We start from the raw sequence: 14,467 nt of genomic DNA, 5'->3' as shown, positions 1-14,467 counted from the left end.
TTGATAGGTAGATATTGATGGTTTGGCATATAAGAATTTCAGGTATCCTTTGACTCTATATTCAAGAACATCATATTCACTACAAATATTGTATTCTCATAATTAATTTACAACAGTGTGATTTCCTCTGACTAGTAGCCGTAATGGTAGACTTACAAGGACTGTACTGTATGTTAATCAGTCCATGTACAATATTCAGCCCATAGCCATGTACTGTTGGACACCTCACTTAAGTATGTCATTCAACACGTGTTGTTTAGAATGATTTAGTACTTAAGCACACTTTTTTAACTACCTGTATTGATGTGCACCCTGTCTGCACAATGGTTGCCGTCCAACAATCTTGATTTAACGATACCACTCAATAAACCAGAGCAATCTTCTGCATCCTGACTTCTTACTATTTATTCTTAATTATATATGAACCCAAGAACAATACATGGTGTCAGAAGTGGGATTTTGATGATATAAATTTCCTCGTCAGAAGGTAATTAGACTATAACCGAGTCACGGCTTTCATGTGATTGTGAGTATGTATAGCCTACCATACTGCGCCATTAGGTCTAAGCTATCATAGGCCGCATACATATTGCCTGGGGATCAACGAATGCATAACAGATCTGCATAATGGCTGGATTAACGCCACCTTCGTCACTAATTTTCACTGGTAATGTCGCTGAGAACTGGAAGCGTTTTAAACGGATTTTTGCGCCTTCCCGTTGGCATCGCATCAGCCCCAGAGGTGTATCACCGAACCATACACCAAACATTTGAGGGTATTCCTGGGGTTGATGCCAGTATGGATGATATTATTGTGTGGGGCTCCGACAAGGAGCAGCATGACAAACGTTTAAGACAAGTTCTTAGTGCTGCGCGTGAGATGAATCTAAAGCTTAATAAGGAGTAAATCAGCTTACCTTTATTGGGGACCTACTTACGGATAATGGGGTTAAGCCAGAACCAGCAAAGGTCTCTGCACTGAAAAACATGCAGAAAACACAATAAAAAAAAGATGTACAACGCTTTCTTGGGTTGTTAATTATCTAGGGAAGTTTGTACCTGAACTGTCTAGTAAACTATTCACCTTCGTTCCCTGTTAGAGGGGAAAATGAATGGTCATGGGAGTCACATCATGACCAGGCATAGAATTCAATAAAAGAAATTCTTGCAAAAGAACCAGTTTTAGCTTATTATGACAGTAAAAAGGAGATCAAAATTGCTGCAGATACATCTCAGTCAGGTCTAGGGAGTGTCGTTCTCCAACTTTATGGACAAGATTGGAAACCGGTAGCTTATGTTTCCAGATCAATGACCAGCGCAGAAACAAATTACGCCCAAATTGAGAAGGAATTATTGGCCATAACATTTGCATGCGAAAGGTTTCATCAGTACATTTTTGGTCGCACAGCATCTGTTGATACTGATCATAAGCCCTTAATTCCTTTGTTTCTGAAACCTCTAAATGAGTGTGCTAACTCCTATGCGCATACAGCGACTCATGTTACGACTACAAAAGTATGATCTGAGAGTGTCGTATGTGCAAGGTAAACAATTGGTAGCACCTGACACATTGTCGAGCAGTCGATACAACAGCCAGTACAAGTATGACTGAGGAGGATGCCTCAACATATGTTGATATGATACTGCAACTAGTTCTTTGCCAGTATATGAGTTAAAATTAGAACAAATTAGGTTAGAAACAACAAACGATGAAGTGTTAAAGACACTGTCTGAGCTAGTCCTGACTGGATGGCCAGACGTTAAAGCTAAAGTACCAAATATCATTTCTGAATATTGGAATGTCAGAGTAAACAGTTGTTGATGGTATTGTTTTTAAGCAAACTAGAATTGTCATACCTAAAAGTTTGAGAAATGAGATGTTGCAAAGGATCCACACGGGTCACTTAGGTGTGGAGAAGTGCAAACGTCAAGCTAGAAGTGTAATGTATTGGCCGGGTATGCTTAATGACATCACTAATGTTGTAGAAACATGTTCTGTTTGCTTGACACACAGATACAAGCAACAGAAGGAAACGCTCAAACAGCACCCCGTACCTACATAATCTTGGGTAAAAGTTGGAGCAGATTTATTCAGTCTCCATGGTAGAGAATACCTTGAAGTCACTGACTATTATTCCAATTATCCGGAATTATGCTATCTTTCCACAACAACGAGTAAGGCAGTTATTGATAAAATGAGATCAGTATTTGCCAGACATGGGGTACCTGAAGAAGTTGTCACTGACAATGGGCCTCAATTCTTTAGTAGAGAATTTCAAAGTTTCTCTAGAGAGTGGGAATTCTCCCACACCACCAGTAGCCCACATTTCCCCCAATCAAATGGCTTCATCGAGAAATCAGTTCAGGTGGTCAAAAATGCATTCTGAGGGTTACACTGAGATTAGGGTCAAGGTGTTTCGACAATGCAGCTAGTTGAGGTTAGTTTCAAGGTGTTTCGACAACGCCAGCTAGTTGAGACTAGTTTCAAGGTGTTTCGACAACAAAACTTGGTATTGCTTTCTGAGGGTTCCACTGAGATTAGTGTCAAGGTGTTTCGACAACACAGCTAGTTGAGGCTAGTGTCAAGGTGTTTCGACAACAAGACTAATTGGTATTGCATTCTGAGGGTTTCACTGAGGTTAGTTTCAAGGTGTTTCGACAACACAGCTATATGGTTAAGGCTAGTGTCAAGGTTTTTTTACTACAAGACTTGGAATTGCATTTTGAGGGTTTCACTGAGATAAGTGTCAAGGTGTTTCGACAACGCAGCTAGTTGAGACTAGTTTCAAGGTGTTTCAACAACAAAACTTGGTATTGCATTCTGAGGGTTCCACTGAGACTAGAGTCAAGGTGTTTCGACAACGCCAGCTAGTTGAGACTAATTTCAAGGTGTTTCAACATCAAAACTTGGTATTGCTTTCTGAGGGTTCCACTGAGATAAGTGTCAAGGTGTTTTGACAACACAGCTAGTTGAGGCTAGTGTCAAGGTGTTTTGACAACAAGACTTGGTATTGCATTCTGAGGGTTTCACTGAGATTAGTGTCAAGGTGTTTCGACAAAGCAGCTACAGTAGTTGAGGCTAGTTTCAAGGTGTTTCGACAACGCCAGCTAGTTGAGACTTATTTCAAGGTGTTTAGACAACAAAACATGGTACTGCTTTCTGAGGGTTCCACTGAGATTAGTGTCAAGGTGTTTCGACAACACAGCTAGTTGATGCTAGTGTCAAGGTGTTTCGACAACAAGACTAATTGGTATTGCATTCTGAGGGTTTCACTGAGGTTAGTGTCAAGGTGTTTCGACAACACAGCTAGTTGAGACTAGTTTCAGGTGTTTCGACAACAAAACTTGGTATTGCTTTCTGAGGGTTCCACTGAGATTAGTGTCAAGGTGTTTCGACACCACAGCTATATAGTTAAGGCTAGTGTCAAGGTGTTTCGACTACAAGACTTGGAATTGCATTTTGAGGGTTTCACTGAGATAAGTGTCAAGGTGTTTCGACAACGCAGCTAGTTGAGACTAGTTTCAAGGTGTTTCGACAACACAGCTAGTTGAGACTAATTTCAAGGTGTTTTGACAACAAAACATGGTATTGCTTTCTGAGGGTTCCACTGAGATTAGTGTCAAGGTGTTTCGACAACACAGCTAGTTGAGGCTAGTGTCAAGGTGTTTCGACAACAAGACTAATTGGTATTGCATTCTGAGGGTTCCACTGAGATTAGTGTCAAGGTGTTTCGACAACTCAGCTAGTTGAGGCTAGTGTCAAGGTGTTTCGACAACAAGACTTGGTATTGCATTCTGAGGGTTTCACTGAGATTAGTTGTCAAGGTGTTTTGACAACGCAGCTAGATGAGAATAGTTTCAAGGTGTTTCCAAAACAAAACTTGGTATTGCTTTCTGAGGGTTCCACTGTGATTAGTGTCAAGGTGTTTCGACAACACAGCTATAGGCCTAGTTGAGGCTAGTTTCAAGGTGTTTCGACCACAAAACTTGGTATGCTTTCTGAGGGTTCCACTGAGATTAGTGTCAAGGTGTTTCGACAACACAGCTAGTTTAGGCTAGTGTCAAGGTGCTTAGACAACAAAACTTGGTATTGCATTCTGACTTTCTGAGGGTTTCACTTACTGTACCAAGACAAAGTGATTCAAACACTTGGAATGCCATGCAGGGTGTTTCAATTACGACATCACAGACACAGTGATTCAAACACCTGTTACATCAAACTGAGTGTTTCGTGTACCAACTTTACCTAGGGCCTAGATCTGAGGGTTTTGCTTACCTTAGTGATGCAAACAGTTAGTACCACAAACTCAGTGTTTCGTTTTCCATCATTTCTTGACTTGATTTTATGCATTTCGATTTAACAATGCTTTAAAAGTAACTAGCATCTTCATCTCCACCCCCAACACATCCAAAACTCCATAATACGATCAGCGAATCCGAAACGGAAGTGACGTTAGAGGTCAACTAGCTGTGGTGTCGAAACACCTTGGAACTAACCTCAGCCTGCGAGAAATAGCTAGAAAAGAGACGTAAAGTATCGGCCGATGAACGATGCCGTGTTGTATGGAGCGCCTTTTGAGACATGTACCTATCACATGCATACTGGCAAATGATGATTCAAAACTATTTCACGTTATTGATAACCCGTTGCATGTTTATATATGCTTATTGTACGCAATTATTGTATTGTTAAGTCGCTATGCGTGCATTTAAATCTTTATGCATTGATGTAAATTCAATAAATCGGCATGCAATCGCTTTATTTGACGCCGTAAAACACTGGTTATGTGTCCTCCAGTGATTAAATTCCACAGCTACGTTACTAGTCATTATACTATGAGGAGAAGTTATCAGAGCAGCGCAAAAAAGTTCCTACGTAAAATTAGTATACAGCATAAAATGCACTTGTTGTGAAATATGTTATGCAGTGTAAGGTCGTTCTACTGTCTAAACTCATAATGCAATGCAAGGTCGTTCCGGCGGTGTAAATCAGCTGAGTACTTTCGTCAGTGGTAGCGTCTCCTCCGTTACACCAATCAAAACCGACAAAGAAGTGGCAGGGGGTGGGCCGACGAATATTTGAATGTTATGTCGTCGCGCTTACAATAACAAGAAAACACATAGGTCAACCAGATAAATGTAAAGAAAGAATAACAGAGCTTGAAAGAAATAATGATAAAAACAGCACCCTCCGTCGGGTAGATAAATGCATATTCGCTAGGGCCAGATATTGTGATTTATGCGACATTCTGATGTTTAACTGCGTCTAGAGGGATTCGCCAAATCATGAATATTACATGGTTTTATTAGGTATTATATGAGCTACTTGTAAAAGGTCACTGTTGAAATCAGCGTGAAGTTTTTATGAAAGGCTTGCAATCTTGAAGTATGCATGTACAACGATAATAAACAGTCAAAGAATTATGAAGAACAATTACTATCATAGCGAATCCGAGGAGTGGTAAAACTGGTTTCCAAGACAACAAATAATCTGGAAGGCGACTGGAAATATATCAAAAAGGTCAAAAATTAGAGGGCGTTATTCATGAATTATGAAATAGACATTCCGCTCTGTACCAACGAACTCCATCACCCATCTATAGTATTAGTAATATTCGTTATTTCTTTGTTACGAAGAAAAAAACTATCTTTTACACAAATTAAATAATTTTTTATATAAAAAAGAGCCATTTTTATTCTCATTAGACCAGTATAGGCATTCGAAATGGTTCCAATACCAATTTTAAAGTCATTGTAAGGTAGGGAGCGGGGAATGGTTAATAATGAATTTATGTAGTTAAACTTTGAACAGAAGACTATACATTAAAATTAAAACATGTTCGACATATGCTGAAGATTCAAAAAAGTTTCATAAACATTGAATTAAACTTTCAATAACTGCTCGACAGAACAGCTTTTGGCATAGTAATACCATGCATTAATTCCCTTAGCAAAGCTCTAATGATATATGCCATCATACAGGCCGGGGGCCAGTTTACTCCCCACTTTCTCCAAAGAAGTAAATCAATTTTGCTTTTAGCTTTTTTTTGTTGCTAATGAACTAAACAGACTAAAAAACAATAATATAACGCTTACAAAGTTAATATTTTTAGCCCCCGAAGCGTGTAGAACTTCCTATGGTTGACCGACACCCACTGGCAATTCCTTCTTGTACGATGAATCGCATCCCAGGGTATAGTCGACCTGAACACGTTCAGATCGTAGATCAGGACAGAGTCAATATAATGTGTGAGCCTGTGAGGTTTATTACAAGCAAACAAAATATTGTCCAGGATTGTAATAAGTTCAATGAAGAAAGAGGGTAACAAAAGAATGCGACTTCAGTAAGTCTAGACCATGGAGGGACGGGAAAACGTTTTGCTGTTAAATCCAGGTAATTGTCCGGGAAACAGGAGTTTCGGAAGGAAAAGAAACAGAGGTGCTTAATTTTTATATTACTGTATACAAAGTCAGAATCGGTCAACAAAAAAACACAAGACGTCACTGTTTGAGCTAAACATAGAAGTGATACTGCATTAGCATAATTAAGGACACCTAACGAACGTACAATAAAACTTGCATAAACAAGACATAATATTATCAAGTAAGAGAATATTTCGCTTTCTGACAAAGATGTGGCTTTGATAAAAAAAATATAAAAAAAATAATGTGAATTAGATTTGAGTGAAAAATAGTGCTCGTCCCTAATATTATCAATTTTTTTATTAAATCTGCAATCGATAAAAACACTGTGCAAAACAAGTTATGCCAAAAAAAGACAAATAATATGAAAAGTAAGTTTGCTACGATTTTATTCAACATTTTTTGCTATGCTTTGAAATGACACTGACTATGTAACTTTGAATAATTTAAATATGACTGAAATGCTTCCATAGTGGAAACTTTGAACAAACATGACAATATTAAAGCTGCTGATAAAATCAGAAAACATAGAGGGGAAAATATTGCAAAAAATGATACACAAGCAGAATGAATAAATATTATTTCTCTAGCACACACAGGCCTGTAAATACAGTGGGAGTGATGGGGGTAGGGTGGGGTAGATAAGTGGAGGGTGATAACAGGGGAATCACATTTGACAGTCAATTGAACACAAACATTCACAATCGAATCAAACTGATCAATTTTCAGATCTTTTTGGTTAATGTTGGTCATACCTTTCATCAAATGATTTGGAGACACTTTATTTATTTTTGTGCAAGTTGCTTGTATATATCTCCCATTAATCACTGATATTAAAGGTTATTGTAGCCACACGTTAGTACCATGGTTAACCGTGTCGCTTATCTTAAAAACCTAGTTACAGAATACCTCATGTTAATTCTGGGCACAAAACAAAGAAGGCAAAACGCATACTAATCATGGTAAACTGTACCACAACCCCCCCCCCCCGGCTTGAGACTGTTATTAAGAACTGAAATTTAATATTGAGATACCCCAGAGAGGAAAGCTCCCCTGGAAACACATCTTTCCAATCTTTAAACAAATATTTCAAAAATCGGATCCAGATTAATAACTCAATAAGAAAACCTTAAAGGAATACAGTCCACAGCGTTGAGAACCAAGGTGATATCTTTAGACACATACAATAAAATTCTCACATAATTCAACATTTAACATTCAATACCAATCCCCTCCAACCCCCATCCCCCAACCCCCCCCCCCTTTCCATATATGACACCATTTTGTAGATTTATTGTAAACTTTTGAAAAATTCTAAGATAGGTAATCGTACCCCAAAAATGTCACTCGCAGAAATGATTATACAAGTTTTTATGAGAGAATAGAATGTGGAATGTTTCTCGGCTTAACTTTTTGCGTACCTGAACTTTTCACTCACAGACACACGGAAACAATTACTTTTACTGAATACTGGATTATCAAATACAATTTTAAAATATAAGGATACAAAGTTTTGGCTAAAAATGTTATAAAACTCCTTCAGTGAATACTGTAAATACATATCAATAAATATAAAGTTTCTAGATAAAACATGCACTTACTTAATAAAGGGACAACAATGGCAAAAATATTAAAAGAATAAACCAAAGAATTATTAAAAAATTACCAGCTTTCTAGCTTGTTCATCTGGAGAGATATAATATACTGATATTTATTCACAAGAGTGTATATAGGCATTCTGTAATGTCATTGCCAAGCAACACACACAACTGCTCATTTTCTTCAAAAAGCTCAGGGGAAAAAAATTTGAAAGTTTGCTTAACCTTTGACATTCATACAACTGCAGTATCAAGGCATATGAAAGGGTCATTGTACAATGAAATTACTTATTGAGAATTACACACTGTAACTTCAACTGTTGACTGGTTACAATTCTGTAAATAACAATGGCAGGTGTTTCGAGTGAAACCGGAAAGTAATTGTTCCATTTAAGGGGGCGCTCGTCAGGCAGGCGAGAACAAAATGGCGCTAAACAGAGCGCTGCTGGAGAGAACGACGGCAACAAATTAGGCCAAGTTCTGCTATTTCTTCAGAAAGTTACCGTCGTAAATGTTTAAGTTTGTTAGGTTTACCGAAACTATATCGTACTGAACCTTTGTGTGACTGTGAACCACATCGGTATTCTGAAACTGTCGTTATTCGCATCCGGTCACAGTAGTAAGTTAATTGTATACAGTTCTTTAACAGGGATTTGCGCTTCATTATGCAAATGTCTGAAAGTCAGGTAAATTTGGTAAGCCCAGTAAGGGCGCCATACAGATTAATGGAAGAAGTTGTATGTTTACTGGTTTGATATCACTGTTCAAGAATATGAGGGTTTTATGCTAAATTCAGGGGGGTTAAAGCGATATGCTGATTAAATGTTCAAGAAAAATCGACGGAAATCTTTAAGAGTTTTGTTGGACACAATCTATTTAGACTACTTACTTAAAGTTGTTCCTTTTTCCCTTTTTCTTTTCAGAATTGAATAAACAGCGATCATTGTGATCCAAACTATATCTATATACGACCGGCTATGACTACTTCATTTTGTTCTTTTCTTCGACCCTTCCACAAAATTCAATTTACTGTTGTTCAAACCTGAAGGGTGATGGAAGAGAAGAAACTAAAGAGACGGACCAGCAAGACGCGGTTCACAAGGCAGAAACGGGCCTTGGAAAGCCTGCTGGAAGAGGGATCACTGGAAGAACTAATTTCTGAATTCGACAAACTGGAGTTGGCTCTTGGTGAGCTGCAAGAGCGCCATGATGAGTACTGCGAGACGATTGTAGACTCGGCGGCCTACGATAAGGAAGAAGAATACATACAAGGTTGCATTGACGAGTATGCGGCCGTCAAAACTCGTTTCAAATCTGTGATTAAAGGCCTTTCTCAACCCCAGATGCCAGTACTACCCTTGTTACCAGAGCAGTCGAATCAGAACCCACCAGCATCCTCTGACAGAGCATCACCATTGCCGTTGACTCCGACGAGTGAACAACGAAAGGAACTGAAAGAAACATGTAACGAGCAACACGTTTCGTCCAAACTGAGACCTAGGGTGGAGAAGCCAAAGCTGCCAGTATTTGCCGGAGACGTCAGAGATTATCATACCTTTAAAGATGATTTCCAACACATGGTTGACCCAATGTATGATGCTAGGGATGCTGTCTCCATTCTTCGTGGGAGCTTGTCAGGTAAGCCACTGGAACTGCTGAAAGGAATCGGAACCGACTATCATGCCTGCTGGGAGTATCTTGATATGTATTATGGAGACCCAAGAGTTGTCTCAGATGCTGTGACTCAAGACCTGATCAAGTTCAGAGGAATGCAACATGGAGAAGATGGTCGTTTTTGTGAACTGGCACATCTTGTCAGACGATGTTATAACATATTGAAGCAAGTTGGAAAAGAGGCAGACATGAACAACAACCATATGCTGGCCATAATAGAGAAAAAGCTGACGCTCGATGACAGAAAAGTGTATGCACGCAGTCTACAAAAGAATGGACAAGAAGCCTCTCTGGAAGGTCTTCTTAGCTTCTTCAATGAAGAAATGAAAGCTAGAATGAGAGCTACCGCGTCCATCAGAAGTAGCTCAATATGTCAACAGAACAAGGTGAACCTGACGCAGCGCCAAACAGGCAACCTCTCCACCTCGCAACCTCATCAAAGATGGAAAAAGTGTTGGGTTTGCGAGTCCGATGACCACTGGCCTGACCAGTGTGCACGCTTCAAGGAGCTCGCTGTAACAGAAAGGTACCAAATAGTAAAGGAAAAGCATGCCTGCTTTAGTTGCCTTAAACGTGCTGGCAAAGAGCACAATATGCGAACGTGCAGACGAAAGACACGATGCTCGGAAGGAAACTGTGAGTCGTTCCACCACGTGCTACTTCATAAGACTACTGGTGGCAACATCGTCGGATTTGCTTCGAATAACAACGAGGTGGCTTTACCTATAATCAGTACGAGAATGGGCACTTCCGTCAACTATACAACGGGTAACGTTCTGCTCGACTCTGGAGCGAATGTGACCTTAATCCTGGTAAAAGTAGCAGAGCAGCTTGGACTTGAAGGCAAGCCAATCAGCGTCGATCTTGACATATTAGGAGGAGATGTACAGGCCAACCCGGACTAAGGTATACAGACTCAAGATGTATTCGGCCAACCAGAGAGAGTACACCATATCAGCTGTTGGTGTACCCGAAATTTCCAATGTCCCCAGAGTTAGTACGGTAATTCTGAGAAATATGGAGTCTGTTCTAGGTCAAACACTCTGCAGAGGATATGGTGCTGTCGATGTACTCCTAGGGGCAGACTATCCAGAGATGCATGGAGGGGAAACAAAGCAAGTCGACGGCTACTTGCTGAGGAAGTCAGCACTGGGCTGGGTAATGTTTGGATCCTCCGGCGATCCTGGGCAATCTACAACTGTACTTCACGTCAATGTAACAGACAGAACTGACCTAACCCAATTCTGGTCAACTGAGGAGATGGGCGTGAAGCTTCTAAACTGCAAGTGCAAGCCTTCTGATGATATGAAAATGTCTCCAGGTGAGCGAGAGCAGTTTACAACATGTGGGATTCTTGTAAAAAGGTGAATGGTAGATGGCTTGTTCCATACCCTTGGAAAAAGGACCCTAAAGAGTTGCCCAACAATAAGAAACAATGTATGGCAAAGCTGGTATCAATTGAACTGCGGCTCAAGAAAAACGAGAACAATGCCAAACTGTATGATGATCAAATGAAGGAAATGGAGCAGAACAAGTTTGCTAGAAAGTTAAGTGACGAGGAGATAAAGAATTACGAAGGTCCAGTACATTATATTTCTCACCATCCAGTCATCCGTCCTGAGAAGAAGAGTACCCCAGTTCGTATTGTATTCAACTCGTCTGCAGCCTTCAATGGTCATCGCCTGAATGAATATTGGGAGAAAGGTCCAGACCTTCTTAATGATCTGTTTGGAGTTTTGTTGCGTTTCAGGCAACACCCAATTGCCATATCAGGTGATATATCCAAAATGTACCACCAAGTCCGAATCCCAGAAACAGACATGCATGTTCATCGGTTCTTGTGGAGGAGTTATGAGTCAAGGGAGCCCGATGTCTATGTGAAGGAAGTGGTGACATTTGGCCATAAGCCGGCCCCAGCTATGGCACTGACTGCCTTGAGGAGAATTGCAGCAGATGGCGCAAGTCAGTATCCAGAGGCTGCAAATATCTTGACCAAAGATACCTATATGGATGACATTTGTACGTCAGTTCATACGATAGAAGCAGCCAGAAAAGTCACCAGTGATACGGATGCTGTCCTAGACACAGGAGGATTCAAAACAAAGGGATGGTTCTCCAATGGCCTATTGAAAGATGACGAGAAAACCCAAGGTGAACAATTTGTCATCGGGGATTCAGAAGAACAAAAGGTGTTGGGTGTAGTTTGGGATCCAGAGTTGGATATCCTGAAGTACAAGGTGAAACCTGTGGCCACAAAGGAAAAGGACTTAATGACAAAACGAATGGTGTTAAGTGAATTGGCCAAAATCTTTGATCCAATTGGGTTCACTGGTGCATTACTGATCAAAGGCAAAATTCTGATGCAAAAACTGTGGCAGACCGGTACTGGCTGGGACGAACCCTTGTCCACTGATGATAAGTCTGATTGGAGGCGGTTCTTCACTGAACTGGAGCGACTACATGGCGTATCCTTTGAGAGATGTCTAATGCAAGAACCAATGAAGCCAACTGAGATTATCATATTCTGCGATGCATCAGAGGATGCATTTGGTGCAGTGGCTTACACAAGATGGGAAGAAGATGATGGAAATCATGGCGTGAGGTTCATATCAGCAAAGTCACGTGTAGCTCCACTGAAATATCTGTCTATTCCTCGGTTAGAGCTGCAAGCCGCTGTTGTAGCATCTAGACTTTATGCAACAATAAAGGAAGAGATGTCAGTTCAATTTGAAAGAGTTATATTCTTGTCGGACAGTATCATTGCCCTGTCCTGGATTAGAGGCCAGTCCAGGCAGTATAAGTCATTTGTTGCCAACAGAGTCGCAGAAATACAGAGTCAGACTGACCCATCAGATTGGCGCCACATACCCGGAAAGCACAACGTTGCAGACAAAGTGTCTCGAGGGGTTAGCGTCAAAGATTTGAAAGGTGCCTGGAAGGATGGTCCGGCCTTTCTACGGTTGCCAGAAGAAGAATGGCTAAAATGCATCCCTAAAGCTGATGTAATTGAAATTGACAAGGAAAAGAAGAAGGAGAGTACTGTACTGTTGACAAGGGGAGTAGAAGGTGCTATAGACTGTAAGAAGTTCTCCAGTTGGAGAAACTTAATCCGTGTGACAGCTTACGTGTTCAGATTCCTAACAAATCTGAAAGCCAAGTGCCTTGAGAAAGATGGTCCGCTGTCAGTGGAAGAGCTGTCAATGGCAGAAAACTACTGGATTCGAGAAACACAGAAAATGTTACGCGATGACATGTAGAAAGGTACATTCAAGTCCCTGAGTCCTTTCGTAAAAGAGGATATCATTTATGTGGGAGGGAGAGTGGGGAATGTCTGTTCTCTTATGACATGAGACACCCTGCATTACTGCCAAGAGACGACCACATTTCCTACCTGATCACGCGAAATGTGCATGAACGCGGTCACTATGGTGTTGCTACGACTGCTGCCAAAATCAGGAACAGATACTGGATAGTTGAAGTGACGAGTCTGGCGAAGAAGGTGAAATTCAGATGTGTAAACTGTAGAGCCTTCAATCACAAGGCCGAGACACAATTGATGGCAAACCTTCCGGTGGAGAGATTGGCTCCGTTCACACCACCATTCCACTTCACAGCGTGCGATTACTTTGGCCCAATAGTTGTTAAGGTTGGACGAAACAAGACGACAAAGCACTATGGTGTCATATTCACATGTCTTAACACCAGAGCCGTCCATCTGGAAGTAGCTGTTGACTGTTCTACGATGGAGTTTCTACAAGTACTGAGACGGTTCTTTGCCATCAGAGGACACCCAAAGCTAATTCAGAGTGATAATGGTACACAGTTTGTCGGTGCTCAGAGGCAGCTAAGAGAAATGGTGAAAGGCTGGGAGAAAGATGAATTGAAAGAGTTTTGTGCAGAGCGACAAGTGACATGGAAATTCATGACACCTTTGGCTCCACATCAAAATGGATGTGCAGAATCACTTGTGAAAAGCTGCAAACATGCTCTAAAGAAAGCAATCGGAGAACAACACCTTACTCCATTTGAACTGCATACGTATCTACAAGAGGTGGCAAATCTTGTTAACGAACGACCGATTGGAAGACTACCAAATGATCCAGACGATGGAACGTATATTTGCCCAAACGACATCTTGTTGGGTCGAGCATCCAGTAGGGTTCCACAAGGACCCTTTCGCCCATCCAAGAATCCTAAGGAGAGAGTGGAATTCGTTCAGCGTATAGTCGACGCTTTCTGGAAGTCATGGATTCGAGATGTATTCCCTCTGTTGGCGCCTAGACGGAAATGGAACACTGACCGACGAAATGTAAGAGTAGATGATGTCGTTCTGATAGCTGACCCGAACCTGGTTCGCGGACAATGGAAGCTTGGTCGAATTACAGAAGTGTATCCAGGGAAAGATAACCGAGTACGAAACGTTCAAGTCAAAACTGCAAATGGACTGCTCAGTAGACCTGTTACTAAGATAGTTGTCATATGTCCTGTAGAAGGATTTGAATAGTGTAAACTGTTATGTATATTGTTAATAAGTGTTTAGTTGCGAGTGTTACTTTGGGTGGGGGGAGGATGTTTCGAGTGAAACCGGAAAAGTAATTGTTCCATTTTAGGGGGCGCTCGTCAGGCAGGCGAGAACAAAATGGCGCTAAACAGAGCGCTGCTGGAGAGAACGACGGCCACAAATTAGGCCAAGTTCTGCTATTTCTTCAGAAAGTTACCGTCGTAAATGTTTAAGTTTGTTAGGTTTACCGAAACTATATCGTACTGAACCT

At 40.8% G+C, this 14,467-nt stretch overlaps 1 pseudogene; it reads right to left on the bottom strand.

Annotated features, from left to right (window-relative positions):
* LOC139980007 (tyrosine-protein kinase Fer-like) overlaps positions 1-4,431 on the bottom strand; it is a 35,579-nt pseudogene extending 31,148 nt beyond the window's left edge.
* Positions 4,432-14,467: the final 10,036 nt, after the last annotated feature.

The sequence above is a fragment of the Apostichopus japonicus genome, chromosome 14 (assembly GCF_037975245.1).
Source record: "Apostichopus japonicus isolate 1M-3 chromosome 14, ASM3797524v1, whole genome shotgun sequence".
NCBI classification, from domain to species: Eukaryota; Metazoa; Echinodermata; class Holothuroidea; order Aspidochirotida; family Stichopodidae; genus Apostichopus; species Apostichopus japonicus.
Note: the sequence above shows the minus strand (reverse complement) of the source record. Positions and strands in the feature narration are given on the sequence as shown.